The sequence below is a fragment of the Centruroides vittatus genome, unplaced genomic scaffold, assembly GCF_030686945.1.
Source record: "Centruroides vittatus isolate TY-2023 unplaced genomic scaffold, ASM3068694v2 scaffold_861, whole genome shotgun sequence".
Classification (NCBI taxonomy): domain Eukaryota; kingdom Metazoa; phylum Arthropoda; class Arachnida; order Scorpiones; family Buthidae; genus Centruroides; species Centruroides vittatus.
The window spans coordinates 8839823-8856674 of NW_027122718.1; the positions used below are offsets into that span (position 1 = coordinate 8839823).

The window sequence follows — 16852 nt, forward strand, 5'->3', positions numbered from 1 at the left end:
TTACTGGATAATGGCATTCAGGTTATGGCCTCCTATTCTTCTGGTTTGAACCCCATAAAAAAATATATGGGTTCTAATATAGGGTGACCAAATTTTTTCAGCAAATCCAGGGAGATATGTCAATCGTCACTTTTTAGTGCACATAATAGCAGGCCTACACGTATAAGTATTGTTAAATGGGTACTGTACATGCACATGACTGAGACCTAAACATTTTAATTTTGATTCAGCTCATTTGCTTCAATCAAATAGCTCTCCTCCAATAAGGTTTATGGCTATTTACTTCTGGTTCATTTTAGCTATACTTTTGTTACGGCTAACAGAAATCTTAGCCGGGCATAAGTTCAAGATGGTCGATACTCAAGAGTCCGTACCCCAAGTTTCAAATCTGTTCTGGGGTATACGTTCATTCTTTTTGCTTCGCACTCACCGACGTCTTAGCAACAAGTGGTCAAGTAATAAAGTGTCTGAACCTGCGGTTCTTCTTGTACCGTGCAGGATTACTATCGCAATGACTACCGTAGGGGACTTCTGCTTTAGGGGTGTTTAGTCATAATCCCACGAACAATAGCTTCACGCCACTGGCCATTCAAACAAGCACATGTACCAAGTGCCCATTACAACTTTTTGTTGAGCTGCAATTTGAAAAAATTGTTAGACCTATAAATTCCCACTGTCGTCCATCCGCCCATCCTTCCTTAATCTCGAAAACAGAGTTAGACAGATGAAAGTTGAGGCCAGATATGAAAAGCTTATGGGCAGGAGACCCCAAGTAACTATATATGAACTTCCTTTTTGGACCGGAAATCACATTATTTCAATTCAAAATTTTCACTCGAAGGAGTTAGATAGATGACTGGCATGACACTATTGCTAACAGGAAAAGTATGATATATAGGGGCAAGACACTACTAAAAAATTAAAAACACTGACAAAAAATTGTAGCCAGGTATTGTGACGATGTCACAATAAATGATTGCTCATTTTCATTTAAAAATTTGACTCCTTTTTGGCATTTCCTCAAAAAATTGGTAACTTCATTAAAAAAATAACTGGAAATGCCAAAGACGTTGGACACATCCTCTGGCGGAAAAACTGCGACATTGACAATATTAGAGTAACCACAGGAAGCAAAAAAGGGGGGAATGCTTCCTTGCCGGGGACAGAGGGTCAGAATCGGGGACGGGTGGTCACTCTATCTAATAGACGGGAATGTGTATGCAGGAGGAAAATAATTCCGCAATTATGGAAGAACTCAAAACTGCAATTAACTGCATGGAGAAAAAATTGATTTAAATGTGTTGCAAAACCTTGTTAAATAGGTCGAATACTTCGAAACTTAGTTTAGTACTAATTTTGGGTCTGCCAAAGCATGCAAGTGCAGTACGAGAGTCCGGGCACAAATATGTATAGAACGATCTCGCTCATTTGTTTCGATTCCACATAATGACGTGTCCCGCTAGCAATAATTGGTCTCCTTCTATAAAATTTCTCGATAAACAGCTACAAGCAGCCTATATCATTACATTTTTTTTTATTATTAACTATTTTCGCCCTGTGGGCACTGAGAGGGTCTCTTTTAACAGGTCCATTATGGGTTCGGCCAGGCTTACAGTGGATGGTGAGGGATAGGGCCCCACATAACAGAACGGACCATTTCCCGAAAAATCCCCGATTTCTCGACCCGTCCGGATTCGATCCCGGGTCCCCAGAGCGGCAAGCTACCACCTTGACAGCTTGGCCATCCGGCCGTTGATATCATTATATCGGGCAGTAATATATGATTAATTTTACATTACTAGTTACAAGCGACCCAGATAAAGTAGCTATTCTGTAAAAATGCAGCGCCCTTATAGTTCGTAAAACGCCAATACCACAAAATTTACACATTAAATAAAATTTGATCTTTTAATTTTAAAATTCCTTAAAAGCAAACGTTATTCGTAACGTATTTTCATATTATATCTTCACGTTGTTAAAAATTATTTATAGTCACGTTTTAACAGTATCTTATTGTATAATATTTTTATCAATTATATCTTAAATTTATTATAGTATATAAATTACCATGTTATATTTTTATTCTAAAAATTTTAATGACAATTTTTTAAATTTAAATTTCAAAATAAAAATGCCGATAGGGGATGTTAGTGTAGCTCTGTAAACCCACGTGAGAAAGAAATTTTTTTTAGTGTTGCTGAAATTCAAAATGGAGGTATGTTATGTTTTATATTTTAATTTGAATAAAAGAATATTTAAATGAGATTTTTCAGAATGTCATTTATTAAATAAAAATGAAAAATACAGTAAATTTACGTAGCTTTTAAGTAGCCAAATTAAAATCATTATGAATTTTGAAAAGAGACTAACTGATGAATACAAATAAAAAATGACAACTAAGTTGTAAGTATTCATTGCTAATTTAAAAAATTAAATCTTATTTTATTTTAGGCTATTGTACTGGCAGGACAACAACAACAAACTATTATACCTAAGAGAGCTCCAGCACTATTGAAACCTCAATGGCATCCACCATGGAAATTGTATAGGGTAAATTTGTATTTGTAATTAATTGTACATAGTATAACTGTTTTTACAATTATTAAATAATTGATTTTGTACATGATTAACTTTTTAATATTTTAACACATCTGAAATGTAAATTTAATATTAAAATAATTTTTAGGTTATAAGTGGTCATTTAGGATGGGTTCGATGTTTAGCTGTTGAGCCAGGTAATGAATGGTTTGCAACAGGATCCAACGATAGAATGATAAAAGTAAGTTTTGACTTTTTAATATTGAATTGATAAAAGACAATAATTATATTAACCGGTAATTCATTATGGCTAATAGACTGGTTCAATTTGCTTTGTTTATTTTTACTGTGCCAGTCACAGGGTATCTTGTCTGAACATGTAGAAGTTTTCTTACTGAACGACTGCTGGTACTAGGTATGCCGAAGTGGCCAAAGGAAGACCATAAGGTGACTTTTGGATGAATCCTTTCCTTCCCCCTTTTTAGTTAGAACATGTTCTAGTATAAAGGGAAAAAGGAAAAATCGTTCGATCAAGAACAAATCAAACCTTTGTGTACATCACTACTAATACTGTATTTATCAACACTAGTGTTATGCAAATCAGTTTTCTATCGTCATGAGTCTGTCAAATTTATAGTACAAATATTTTCTGCATTTTGGTTTAATAAAGTATTAAAATAGGTACCTAATTATTATTTTTTACTTACGTGTTACATATTTTATTTTAGAATTTATTATTAGTTCGTTTAATTGGGGCAGTCGCTTAATTGGGCCAAAATGGATTAGTTCTAATGTGTCCCAATTAAGCGGAATTGACTGTATATATGTATTTTATATTCCTTTTTATTATTCTGTCTGTTTGTTCATTAAGCATTTGATAACTATCAAACAAGTTGCCCTATACACCAACACCACCTCATAGATGTGTGAATGAGACACTGGGATTGTTCATTATCAAGTAGCATTGTAAAGGAATTTTGCCTATTTTTCTGAGTTTAGGGACCCTCCATTCTAAGTTTTTAGCAAAACAGATTAAAAATAATCAAGAGAAACAAATTAGAATAAAAATTTATCGATTTTACTTGTTATTAATCTCTCAACATTTGGAGGAAAAAACAAAGGAGATGACTGCCGTTTCTCCCTTTTCAATTATTATTTGAGTGACAGTTGTTAACCTTATTCACATCACATGGCACATGGACACATACAGTTCATACTAGACAAGAGAGGAGGAGGACTAAAAATAATCAAGCTTATCCCTCATTACATCAACTTCCCCTAGAATAAAATCATGATTGGTCAGAAAAAAGAATAAAACAAAAGGGAATAATAAGGGAGAGGAGAAAACAAAGAGAGGAGATGAAGAGTGAACACAGCATACGAGTTTAAGAGAGTGAACTCTGAGAAAACAGAGCCAACACAACAGTAGAGAGCCACACCAGAGGAGAGGGTCAAATCTAGAGGAAATAGTCAATGAAAAGAGAGAGATATGGAAGGATAAGGAAGAAAAGAAAAAGAAACCAAAGAGAAGACAGAAGGTCTTTGAAGAAAAGACAACTCTTTTCCTGGTATGTTGAGTCACAAAGTTCAAATACCCTCTGCTAGGTAGCTCCTGGCTTAATAGAATGCAAATAGGCTAACTTCTGAGGATAGACTAAATCTATCCAGATACAGACATATTGTTATAGACAGACTTTGTCTTTAATATTAATTTTAAACTTAATTTTAGTGTTATGTTTAGTTTTTGTAATAAATTTTCCTTTTTTTTATTCTTAAGTTGGTTTAGCTGATGTTATGTTCATCCTCCTGAGAGGCTTATTCCTGGACTTTTGGAGTGATTCTTATCTCGTGTCTTAAATATCTGTCTTTTCTAAATTGGTCTAAATTGGTCTAAATTGGAGGTTTGTCCGATAAAACACCATCTGGTGGCAGGATCCTTAAAACTTTTAGTTCACAATTATAATAGTCTCCAAACCCCCACACAGCCATCTCTTGTTGAATTTAATAATTATAAATTAATTAAATATAAAGATGTGGCCAATATGATTATATCTAAATTAGTTAATCATTTAATTAGTCTGAAAACAAATATGGAGGCCTGAATAGTCAATTAGCAATGCACCTGCATGGTAAGCAGGAGTTGTGGATTCGAGTCTCGCTTTGGACTGATCTTTTCTTCCAGAATATTTTAAGTAAATTCTATAATTAAATTCAACAAGAGACGGTGGCCTAATCACCTACCTCTTGCCAAATTATGTAATAATTATTTAGGCTAAATAGCCCAATAAAGGAATCTGGCTGTCGGTTGTATTTATTATATATCAATAATTATTTTTGAAATAAATAATTTTAAAATTTGTTTATATGTTTTTTAAGAATTTTTTTTTGATTGTATAGATAAATTTTATATTGTCTTTGAAAATTGATAATTTTATTGTTTGTTTTTAAGATTTGGGACTTAGCAAGTGGAAAATTGAAGCTTTCTCTCACTGGTCATATCAGTGCTGTGAGAGGATTAGCAATAAGTCCCAGGCACCACCATATTTATTTTCTTGTGGTGAAGATAAGCAAGTGAAGTGTTGGGATTTGGAATATAATAAGGTAATTATAAAATATTCAAATGAGTTAGTAAAATGTAATGTTAAAAATTTCTTTTTTTGGTGTCATATAACTGATAAGGCTTCAATAATTATTGTTTCTTAAATTAAAGTGAAAAAATTTAATATGATGAATCTTGATTAAAGATGAACATTTTTCCAGTAATTTATTCCTCAAATAACTATTAATTAGCTCTTACAGGGATCTTTGTTAGTGTATTGTATTCATTATACAGGGTGTTTTAGAAAAACATCACAGATTTTAAAGGTAAATAAAAAAGGGCTGATAAATGCTAATCAGATTTTTATTTCATAATTTACAAGTGCTTGGAGTACAGTTTGTTTTCACTTAGTTTTGAAAATGATATCATCTAATTGATTTCCAATACACATTTGTAGTCAATTTCTGAAGTTTTGCATAACCCAGCATGTCATTTTCTGCATTATTACTTCAATTTCTTTATGAATAGCAGCTTTCAAATCATAAATGCTTTTTAATCTGTGTGTGCAGACCTCAGCTTTTGGATAACCCTAGAGAAAAAGTCTCAAGGGGCAAACATAGAGGCCACCCAATGTCATCACAGAATGAGATCGAGTGCCCTTGAAACAGTTTTCCCAAAACTTTCATCGATCTCACCACATAAGTAGTTACCCCATCCTATTGAAACCACACATCTGTATTTCCAAGTGTGGTGAGTTTTGGTAATTTTACTGCTTATTTCAGGAAACCAAATATTTTTTTATTAGAGAACATTTTCATTCTTTTTTAAGAACATCTTCAGCTTCAATTTTCTACTGGTAAAGAACTATACATTCCATTTTGAAAACTGAAGCTAAAGATGTCTTTAAAAAAGAACAAAAATGTTGTTGGATAAAAAAACAATTTGGTTTCCTGAACTAAGAAGTAAAATTTTTGTTATTAATATGGAGCCAAGTTCATTCAGCATTTATTTGGATAAGTTATATATGATTCATTTGGAGATATTTTGATTTTTGAATTTTTAAAAAATAAAAAAGATATTTTTATGATCATTAAATATATTTTATAGTTTTTATTTTTCTGTTGCAAAATAATTTTTTTATGTAATTGTAAAATTTTACAAGCAGTTTGTGAAATAAACTCAAGGTATTTTTGATTTAGACCACTTTTGGAAACACTGATACATTTATGAATTGTATGAATATACAGCAGAGCATCATTTATCCAAATCAATTGGGGACTGGGTTGTTCGGATAACCGATTATGTGCGAAAAAATATATTAACCTATCCGATGTTGGAATTTTTCTCCGTTGCGTGTCGCTTTGCATTGAATTTTCGTCGATTTTAAGCCAAACAAAAATTTTTATAATAATAATCGAGGCTATCGTATCGTTAAAAATTATTTCTTTATTTTGTACAAACAAATAAATATATTGAAAAATATAAAAACAAAAAAATTATACTTTAGAAGTTAATCTAGTATCAAAAACGTTCGATTCAGCACGACACAGTCCGATTGGAAAGCTTTCGGTTAACCAGCTTTTGGATAAAAGACGCTCTACTGTATTTATTTATTTATTTTTTTTTTTGGACATGAATATAATTTATGATATTTTCTGTTTACGACAATGATATTAATTTGTTTCTTTATTTTTTTTTAATTTTAAAGAACTTTTACATATTATTACATTGCATTAAAAATACATAAAAAATATTAGTATAAGTTATGAAAAAAATTTATATAGTAATCAAATTTAATAAATAAAAATTTTATGAAAATTTCAAACATTATATATTACAGGTAATTAGACATTATCATGGTCATTTGAGTGGAGTCTATGCATTAGCACTTCATCCAACAATTGATATTCTAGTAAGTGGGGGAAGAGATGCTACAGCAAGGGTAAGTTGAAAATTTTATTGAGATAATAATAATAATATATAGTAAAACTAACAAATATTAGCTAATCCTTCTAATGCTTCATAAATATTTTATCAGATACTTTTATAATATAGAAAAAAGTCTGTTTTGTTGGTTAATAATAATAGTTGTAAATTTTCTAGATAATCTATCATCATCTGCCATTTTGCAATTATCTGTTATATGATTTTCTAAGGTTTCAACTAGTTCTTTAAGGTTCTGAGGTTCTGGTGTTATTTCATTTCATGACAGTTTGTTGTTTGACAATCTAATATAATGAAATTTTTTTATATATCTTCTTCCTAGTTATTGTAATAGAATTTGCTAATAGTAATTAAAAAATAATTATATTGCCTTCTTTCCCTTAATACTATTTATATTTTAGGGATGATTTCATAATAAATGATGTCATGTTTCTTTGAAACTTTTGTTTTTTTTTAATCTGCTTTTGCTTTATATTATTGACTTCCACTGATAACTTCATCTGATATCTTTTCAATTATTTTTATAGTCCAGATCATATTCTTCCTAACTTTATCTCCTTTAATTTTAGAAAGGTGTCTGTTGAGAATAGTTATTTAAAAATGAAGACAATGGCCCAACATAAACATTTTTCTTACTTAGAAGCTTCCCAAATCATATATCATGTGGTGAATTGCAAAATATGAAAGCCATTAATAGAAACATGGATTTTTTTTATTATTCTTTCTGTATTCATAAAGAATAAAAAATTTTATATTATTTCTGCTCATGTGAAATTGCCCAACATCGATTAGTGATTTTAACAGAACCTTAGTTTCAGTCTTTTACAATTCTTAATTGCTTAATTCAATGTCTTAATTGCTTGTTAATATATCAGAGGAAACAACAGATGATAAAGTTTATTATAAAAATTGAAGTGAATAAAACCGTTAGAATACTTGACTGGAATTGACCATTCTTTTTTGTATCTGAAATAATTTCTATAATTAGAAAAATATTGCATATATATTCTAAATTTGGAAATGGTCTTTTGTTTGAACATATTCAGTGTTTATATTTCTTTAGTTTACATGTTCCGTAGACTGAATATGTAACATATTCCCATATATTAATAAATATATCCATATATATTCACTTTATTTTGCTGCATTTAATGTTATAAAGAATGATACAACAAAAGAGTAATATCTAGATTTGAAAAGTTCAAATTAAAGTAAAATATATATTGTAATTTTAAACTTTTTATTTCTGAAAATACACTTTATTTCTATAATAATTTATTAGATTAGGTTAGAAAACTACTTCAGTTGAAAATAATTGATAATTTTTTACATATTTATCATTTATAGCCAAAAAATACATAATTTTATTTCCTCATAGGTTTGGGATATGAGAACAAAAGCCAATATTCATACTTTGTACACTTGCTACAGTATTTGTATGTCCTGATAGTGTCAAGCAGTTGAACCACAGGTAACTAATTTAAATATAATATACAAAATTGTCAGTAAATTCCAAAAAATTTAACTTTCTAATTGCTAAAATAACTAATATTAAATTATAAATTAAGAGTATATTTAAAAATCTTTATGTAATTATATTTAAACAATGATCAATTAAATTGCAAATCAGATAATCAGACTATCAATTATCTGGACTATTTTTATACGTTGAGATTTAATGATTGAATGAATTTGTTATTAGAGCCAGATGAAGTTACCATTTCATAATAACTTTTATACTATTAGTATTAATAATTTAAATTACTTCTTAAAGTTAAATCATTGCAGGGATTGCAAGTTTAAATCTGTTATCATTATGTAATTTTAAATTTGTCAATTTATAATGCAGTAGTCTACATTACTAAATACATTACTATGGTCTATCCAAGGAAAGATGAACTTTTCAAATTTATTTTCAATGAGTGGTTAGTTAATCTTGTTGACAGTTAAGACACATGATGAAATGTTTGTCATGCTAATAATAATGCTATAAAGCAAATTTTAACAACTAAAGTAATTATACACATTTAAAACTAAACTGAAACTCTAACACATAATGGCATTATTTTTTGCAATTTTGCTAAACTTTATATAGTGTTTTCTAAACAATAATTGAATGAACAAAAACAGAATTTCAGCATCCTATTTCATGGCCTGACCATTGCAGTCCATTAGGATTTATCATATTAATAAGCTCATATTTCATTGAACAAGTTATAGGTCTGTGAAAGTAATGTTACTGTTTAGCTTGCAAAAATTGTAGATTTAAGTATGCATCAAACTAATTTTTGAGAAATGAAAACCAAAATAAATGTTTGTATTTACTATCTATTGGTCTCAGTATATTATTAATTCTGAAAAATAATATAGTAATAACATCAATTAGTAAAAATCTATATGTAGAAAAAGAAAGTTCTTTATCAATATGTTCAAAAAACATACAGAAAAGTAATTTATATCATATTTATTGTATTTGTGTGTTTAAGTCATCTTTCAATAGACATTTGGATATTTTAGATCAATCAAAAAAAAAAAAATGTTAACTTGATATTAACTATTATTAAAGAATAGAACTGGAATATTTAATTTTTATCATTTCTGTAAGCTTCAAACACAGTTTTGAAGTGAAATGGCTAACTTCTTGTTAAAGTTTTATCAGTTCAAAAACTTTCAACTGAATTCACTGAAAAATTAGTTTTTAAAATAAATGAAATGTAATAAATAAAAAATTTTCTCAAGCATTAACTAACATCCTTATTCCAATTCTTTAAAATTTTAAACAAGTGATGCTCTTGTCATCACATAACTTCTTATTACACTGTTCTGGAGTAAAAAGTTGTGTGTGATACATATTAGCAATTTTTATGCCAATTTCTCATCTGTGTTTAGATTTTCTTAGTCGGGGATAGTTAGGAAAACTTAAAATATTAAAAATGTTTGAGTAATTGGAATTTTAAAGATTTATATTGAGTATACTCATGAAATAACTTAATCAGTCTTACTTTATTCCTAGAATATAATAATAAAAATTCATAAATGAGGTATGTGACATAATATTCACAAAAATATTATTATATAATACTTATTCTGTGAAAGAATTAATAAAATCTTGCATATAAACAAAATGATTTTTTTTTCTGGTGACTGTCAACATATTTCTTGTTCAATACATAGCTTGCATCATTCCAGAAGTTCCTGGAATACCTTTGTGAAATCCTTTTTTGATCAACCACCAGAAAATCATCTCAATATCTTCTAAATTTTGTGGCTCGACCTATATGTCCTCTTCGTACAACAGCAGCATAATACGCTGCTGTTGTATGAAGAGTCAATAGACCATTCTTCACTTCAGTGCAAAGTGGAGCACATCAGATATTTTTGAGTAGATGATCCATTATCTTCTTGAGAACAGATGATTTAAGTTTGTTCTTTAGACACAAAATTTTGTTGGTGTTGGTGTTGGTTATAGAAGGGCATTTACTCCTTTGGTCACTCTTCAATGGTTGGGATAAATGGTCATCCTTCAGCTTTGATATTCCATCTCTCACAAAGTGATGAGATCAAAAATTTGCAAAGCATATTTATTATTCAATACAAATGAATCAGAACTGAGGAGGAAAATACTATGATGTCTTAGTAAGCAACTGTTAAGTATTTCATGTATTACACAATAGATAACACAATAACAATATTTTTTTTAAATTGTTCAGGGAACTTTCTGGATAAATTGTGTTATATTTTCTTCAATATTTTTAATTATGCAAAAAATTTAGTAAATAATAAATGTGTATCATTTTTTCTGATATCAAGAATGCAATTATTCATTATTATTTTAAATTTATTCAGGTAATGACAGGCAGTCATGACTGTACCATCAGGTTATGGGATTTAGTTGCTGGAAAATCTAGAGTTACGTTGACGCAACATAAAAAAAGTGTCGGAGCACTTTCGATACATCCTAGACTGTAAGTACTTGCAAAGTTAAAATTATTGATTAGCTCAATGAATTTTTATGAACTGTAAAACTAACTAACATATTTCATTAATTCAATGGATTCTGAAATGTTCCTACAACAAAATTTTAGAATTATTTATATTCTATATTTTTTATATTAAAAATAATGAAATGTTTTTAGTAAATTAATCACTGAAATAAATATGGATATAAAATACTTTGAATTTAATGGTCATTATTAAATCAAACAAGATAAAAATAAAATGTATACAGCATAATACACATTTAATGTTTATGTCAAAATGTATGTAAAATAAATAATTATGGAGGAATGGCAAGAAATAGATAATTTACTAAATTTCTGTATTTATTAAAAGAGAGAATCTCAAAATTTTCTATCAAAGAATTAAACAACTTAATGATTTTTTTAAACCTTTCATTTAATTAATTTTTATAATTTTATCGCAATTATAGTTTGGTTATCATCTTTCATTGTTAAAAATAATCAACATTTTTAACAATCAGTTTTGAAGGAGATTAAAAGAAAGTTTTAGTTTTTCAGTTTCTGAAAATTATAATGGCTAGATTTAGAGACTTAGAGAATTGTTTAAATAATTAGAATTAACTGCTATATATTACGTAGAATGAAGTACAGTAGACCCCCCCCTTATAGCACGGTAGATACGTTCCGTGTTGTATGAGTCACTTAAATACATGAGCCAATCACAGCCCGGCACGTGTGCAGTTTAGGGGCTACGGCTGTTTGAAAGGTTTTCTTCCATAAAATTAATTGATTCTAGACTACTATGACTCAAAATTTCCAAATAACATATAATTTTTTGGGAATAATTAATATAAACTATGCTATAAATAAACAATTGCAGGATTACTTACCGAGTGTGCACCGTTCGACGATGCCATTGCTTAAGCTTGTTTACATCGCGGAGCGAGCGCCGTGTTTCCCGATCGGCGAATTTTTTCGCAGAAAAATAAGTTATTTTTATTAACGATGTCTCCAAAGTTATAATTTTTATGGCCATTGAATAATAAATGTTTTTTAGTAGGTCCGGTGCTCGTTTAAACTCAACAGTTTGTACAATATCTGCTATTGGTCCAGATTCGACCAATCCTGTCGCGACACGAGTCGGTGATGACGTTTTACCATGTTATACGAACCCATGTTATAGGGGTCTACTGTATATTAAATTTTTGTAAACTTTAATTTGACCTGAATATAATCTAATTTGTGTGTTTACAGTTATATGTTTGCATCTGGAGCACCAGATAATATCAAACAATGGAAATGCCCTGATGGTAAATACGTGAAGAATCTTCAAGGGCACACAGCTATCGTGAACTGTTTAGGTATAAATGCTGACAATGTCTTAGTATCTGGAGGTAAATTTTTTTTAAATAAAATTTTGCTGATTATTATTTTACAGTTTGAAAATGAATACATTTATCCTTCTATTTAAAATTTTGTAGGAGATAATGGAACGCTTTTCTTTTGGGATTGGAGAACGGGTTATAATTTCCAAAGATTACAAGCACCTGTTCAACCAGGTTCTATTGACAGTGAAGCAGGAATATTTGCCTGTACGTTTGATCAAAGTGGTAGTAGATTATTGACAGCTGAAGCTGATAAAACTGTCAAAATATTTAAAGAAGATGAGACGGCAGTAAGTTATAATTTTATATAAATATTTACAGTAGAATCTGCTCATCATAATTACAGATATTTGTAATCAGTCATATAATGTTATACAGTCTATATTTTGGGAAATGCTAATTTTGATATCTCGGCAGATAAGACGATAGTTGAATCGTAAAAACAGGCCCCCAAAATCTGGGGTCATCTTATAGGACAGATACAAAAAATTAGATTGTCCATTTTAATTTATATAAATTTCAAACTATAATTATTTACTAGTAGAGAGTAGGGTATGTGCACAAAATAGAATAGCCCATACGTTGTTTTTGTGAATAGTCAAGGTCATTACCCGAATGCCGAATCAGTGCGAATGCTTGCAACAATTGCAAGGCAGTGCTGCCAGATTCAAGAAAATAAATTTGTCCATTTGAAAAATTACAAATAGGACATAATTCCGTATATGCTATACAGTATTATTATTCAGATGATGATCGTCGATCTAAACTAAATTCATAGGTCGTCGATAGTTTGGGGTCGTCTTATAGGACATATAAATTTTCGTCAAAATTTTATAGTTTTAGCTTATACCTCATATTATCTGCCGAGATATACGGTATTCCTTAAATGAAAATACTTTAAATACAATAAGCAAATTTTTACAAGTTTGTTCTAATCAGCCTTAACCAGTACATTGAAAATTGAATGTTAATTGTGTTATTCGTTAGATGAAATGAATAATATTTAAGTGATCTGATAATAACAGTTAGTTTTAAATTATTATTATTTCAACATAAAAATCACTACTAAATTGCAATGTTTTCTAAATCTAAAAACGTTCATTAATTTTGAAGAATATCCAAACTAGAGATTTCCTATACTTTCATCTTGGCAAAAGACCTACAACTGTACTAGAAACATTTATATCGCATATTGGTGGACTATAAAAATATTGACTGCCTCTTAGTGACCACAAAACAGTCAAATATTTTTCAATCATACTTGTTGTGAGTTTGGATGGTAAAAGATAGGGTCCAACATTCCCAGATAAACTGCCATAAATAATTCCTGAGGTTGCTTGTTTGGATTTGATTCCAGGTCCTCAGAGCAGTAGGATGATGCCTTAACTGCCTCAGCCATTTGGCTATCTATTGTTATGGACTGATAAATTATATATGAAAAATGCTATTGATTTATTTTGGGAATATATAAACTTAGTAATAATTTTTATTTAAAGAATTATATTTTTGGTATTAACATTTTATGTATAAAATAATAACAGATAATTATATATTAATAAAAATGCCTTAATAAATAAATTGACTCCCCCTCCTGAAAAAAATGAGTTTGCACCACACGTGCAGAGTGAATTCATTTTTTCAGGAGGAGGTGATGAGTTAAAAAACTCTGGTTTACGATACTGTTTAACATTAATGCCTATGTAAGTCGGCCGGGACCACAGACTACTGATGATGTCGACTTATGCGGACTCTACCTTGCATATATATTATATATACAGTTAAGACAAGAATTTAAATGTTTGTGTAAATATTTCTGCTAATAAAGTATTCTGTTCATAAATTGTTTATGTAATAAGGCTAATTAAATAGTCTGTCTACAACTGTTAACCCAAGTTAACTGATTCTGTAGAGATGCAGATGAATTTATCTTGTTTTAGGACTTAAAGAATAAAACTTAAGGACCAATAAACTTTTATTTTTTGTCTCCTTCAAGTACTCCCCCTATTCACACACTTATTCCATCAGTGTTTCCATTTTGCAAAGCAATCCTGGTAAGCTTCTTTTGGAATGTCCTTCAATGCTTGTGGAGAATTTGTTTTAATGTTATCAATTGTATCAAAATGGCATCCTTTCAGCACTGATTTTAATTTTGGAAACAAGAAAAAGTTGCTAGAAGCGATGTCTGTTCAGTAGGGAGGCTGGAGAGGACAGCAATTTGATTTTTGGCACAAAACTGGTAAATTGACAAGGCTGAGTAAGCAGGCATGTTGTCGTGGTGAAGGAACCACAAGTTGTCTCACCACACCTCTGGTCTCTTTTTGCACAACTGTTTCAGAACACCTGCATAGTACTTAAAGTTGGCTGTTTGAAGGAAAAATTCAAAGTGCACAACTCCATTGAAATTGAAAAAACAGTGATCATCATTTTGACAATGGATTGAGACTGTTGTGCTTTTTTACTGGCATGGAGATCCCTTGCCAGCCCACTGTAACGATTTGAAATTTTGTCTCTGTGTCATAGCCATAAATCCAACTCTTGTCACTTATTATGATCCTTTGCATGAATGTTTTGTCGTTGTTGAAGGAGTCCCAGACAAATGTCTATTCAATTTTCCTTCTGCAACTTGATGCATGTTCAGTTTTTTCCATTAAAATTTCACAACCCTATTGCAAGTTCTCTCTTCACTTGGAACACCCATTGTAACCTGGCCGAGCTGGCCGTTTGGGAATTCCAGTCTTGCTACCACCTCCTACCGGTTCCTGGCTGTCGAGGACTCTTTTGTGTTTCGTTGTATTCTGGCCGAGTTGGCCATCTGGGGGCTTTTCGCATTCATTTTTAGTTATTTGTTTCATTATTTTTGTGCTTTTATACACCAACCCATTCTGGGTTGGTATTTTCAGCAGCTTCTTGGGCATTGAGTCGGTTGTGCGCATGCATAGCTGCCAATTGCTCACATTTCCTGTCTTCCTAAAGGCAGTACCATGTGCAGACTTGTTCTCTGTATATATTTTGACCATACAGTTTTCTGTGGGCTACGCCCCATGTGTTGAAATTAAAGTATACTCAATAAATGGAACTTGACAGTGCCACGGTTTCCATTTCACACTTTCCTATCATTCTTTACTTTTCTCTTCTTCTCACTTCCTCTAAGCCTTTGAAAAGGAATGAAGAGTTTATGCCGTAAGGTTTGGCCTTCTAACACTTTTAATCGTATCATATTCATATATTGCAAGTTCTCGTGCAATAGGGTTATGTCAAACCTCTTCTGCAAGTTCTCTGACAGTCAGACAACGATTTGACTACAACTACCACCTGCTGAATATCAAACATTCAAGGTATTTCAGGTTTTGGTTGAAATCAAAAATGTGCATATTATATCTAAAAAACTAACACATGAAAATTACATCCAATCTACTGATTTCCCAGGTCCAAAAGCAATCTGTCATTAAACTTAAACATAAAAGAGATTCTTACTTAAGTAAATTTTCTTTAAACTTTTAAAATAAATGAGAAGTTTATATTGTGCACTAGAGAAAACTTTTTTATTTAGGGACATCCTAAATTGAATTCAACTTGTTTAAAGTTTGGACAGATTTCTTGAAAATTATATATTTTTGCCTATGAAATTTATCATCATTTTATTCAATTGGATTATTAAATAACATCTTTAAGATAATTTCTAACATTTTCAGAAAAAGAAGTCAAGAGGACTAAGGTCAGGTGAATGAGGAGACCACTCCACACGACCACGTGGTCAGTGGACACAAATGATACGACCTTCCTTCACATCCACCGAGAAGTACCAGTCCAATTCTTTCTTCTTTCAACAAAGTCGTACCGAAGCTGCTGATGGAAAAATTACAGTTAACGAGATTTCCCGTGTGTCCAGACTATAGGGGCGCCCCGTATTACTTTTCGGATAAAACTTATTAGTATGATAGTGAAGCTAAAAGAATCCTTAGCACCAAAAAATTAGGTGAAAATATATAAGAAACCGACGATGACAATTAATGGACAATAAATTAAGATACGGAAGTCTTAAAACAAACTAAATATAAAAGGCACATTATTGAATTGTGAAATTTAACACAATCCAAGTCTAGCTTCAGAATAAATTAGTAATTGAACATTTTATCTTGAAATAATGAAATAATTTTCAAGACCCAAATTCTTACTTATTAATGCAAAAGTCAGCAATATCCTTTTTTATTTGAGAAGTATTTTTTTACTTTTATTACATTTAAGAATATGAGAAAGTATCTTTCTCAAATTAAGTATATCACATCAGTCCAAACATATTACTATCCTGTTTCTGGCAGCAATAAAATGGATGCCATAAGCAATTGTTGTTAAAGCAATAAATTACCAAGACAATAATAAAAAAACTAAACACAAAAACTGTTGTACTGTACGTACCTCCTAAGTTACAACAAGCAGGGTCTGATTCATCGTAGTAGTAGTAGATGAGTCAGGTGTTGTGCACTAGC

The 16852-nt window shown here is 30.5% G+C and overlaps 1 pseudogene; it reads left to right on the forward strand.

The window, feature by feature from the left end:
* Nucleotides 1-2187: 2187 nt before the first annotated feature.
* LOC136990186 (pleiotropic regulator 1-like) lies at nucleotides 2188-16408 on the forward strand (annotated as a pseudogene).
* Nucleotides 16409-16852: the final 444 nt, after the last annotated feature.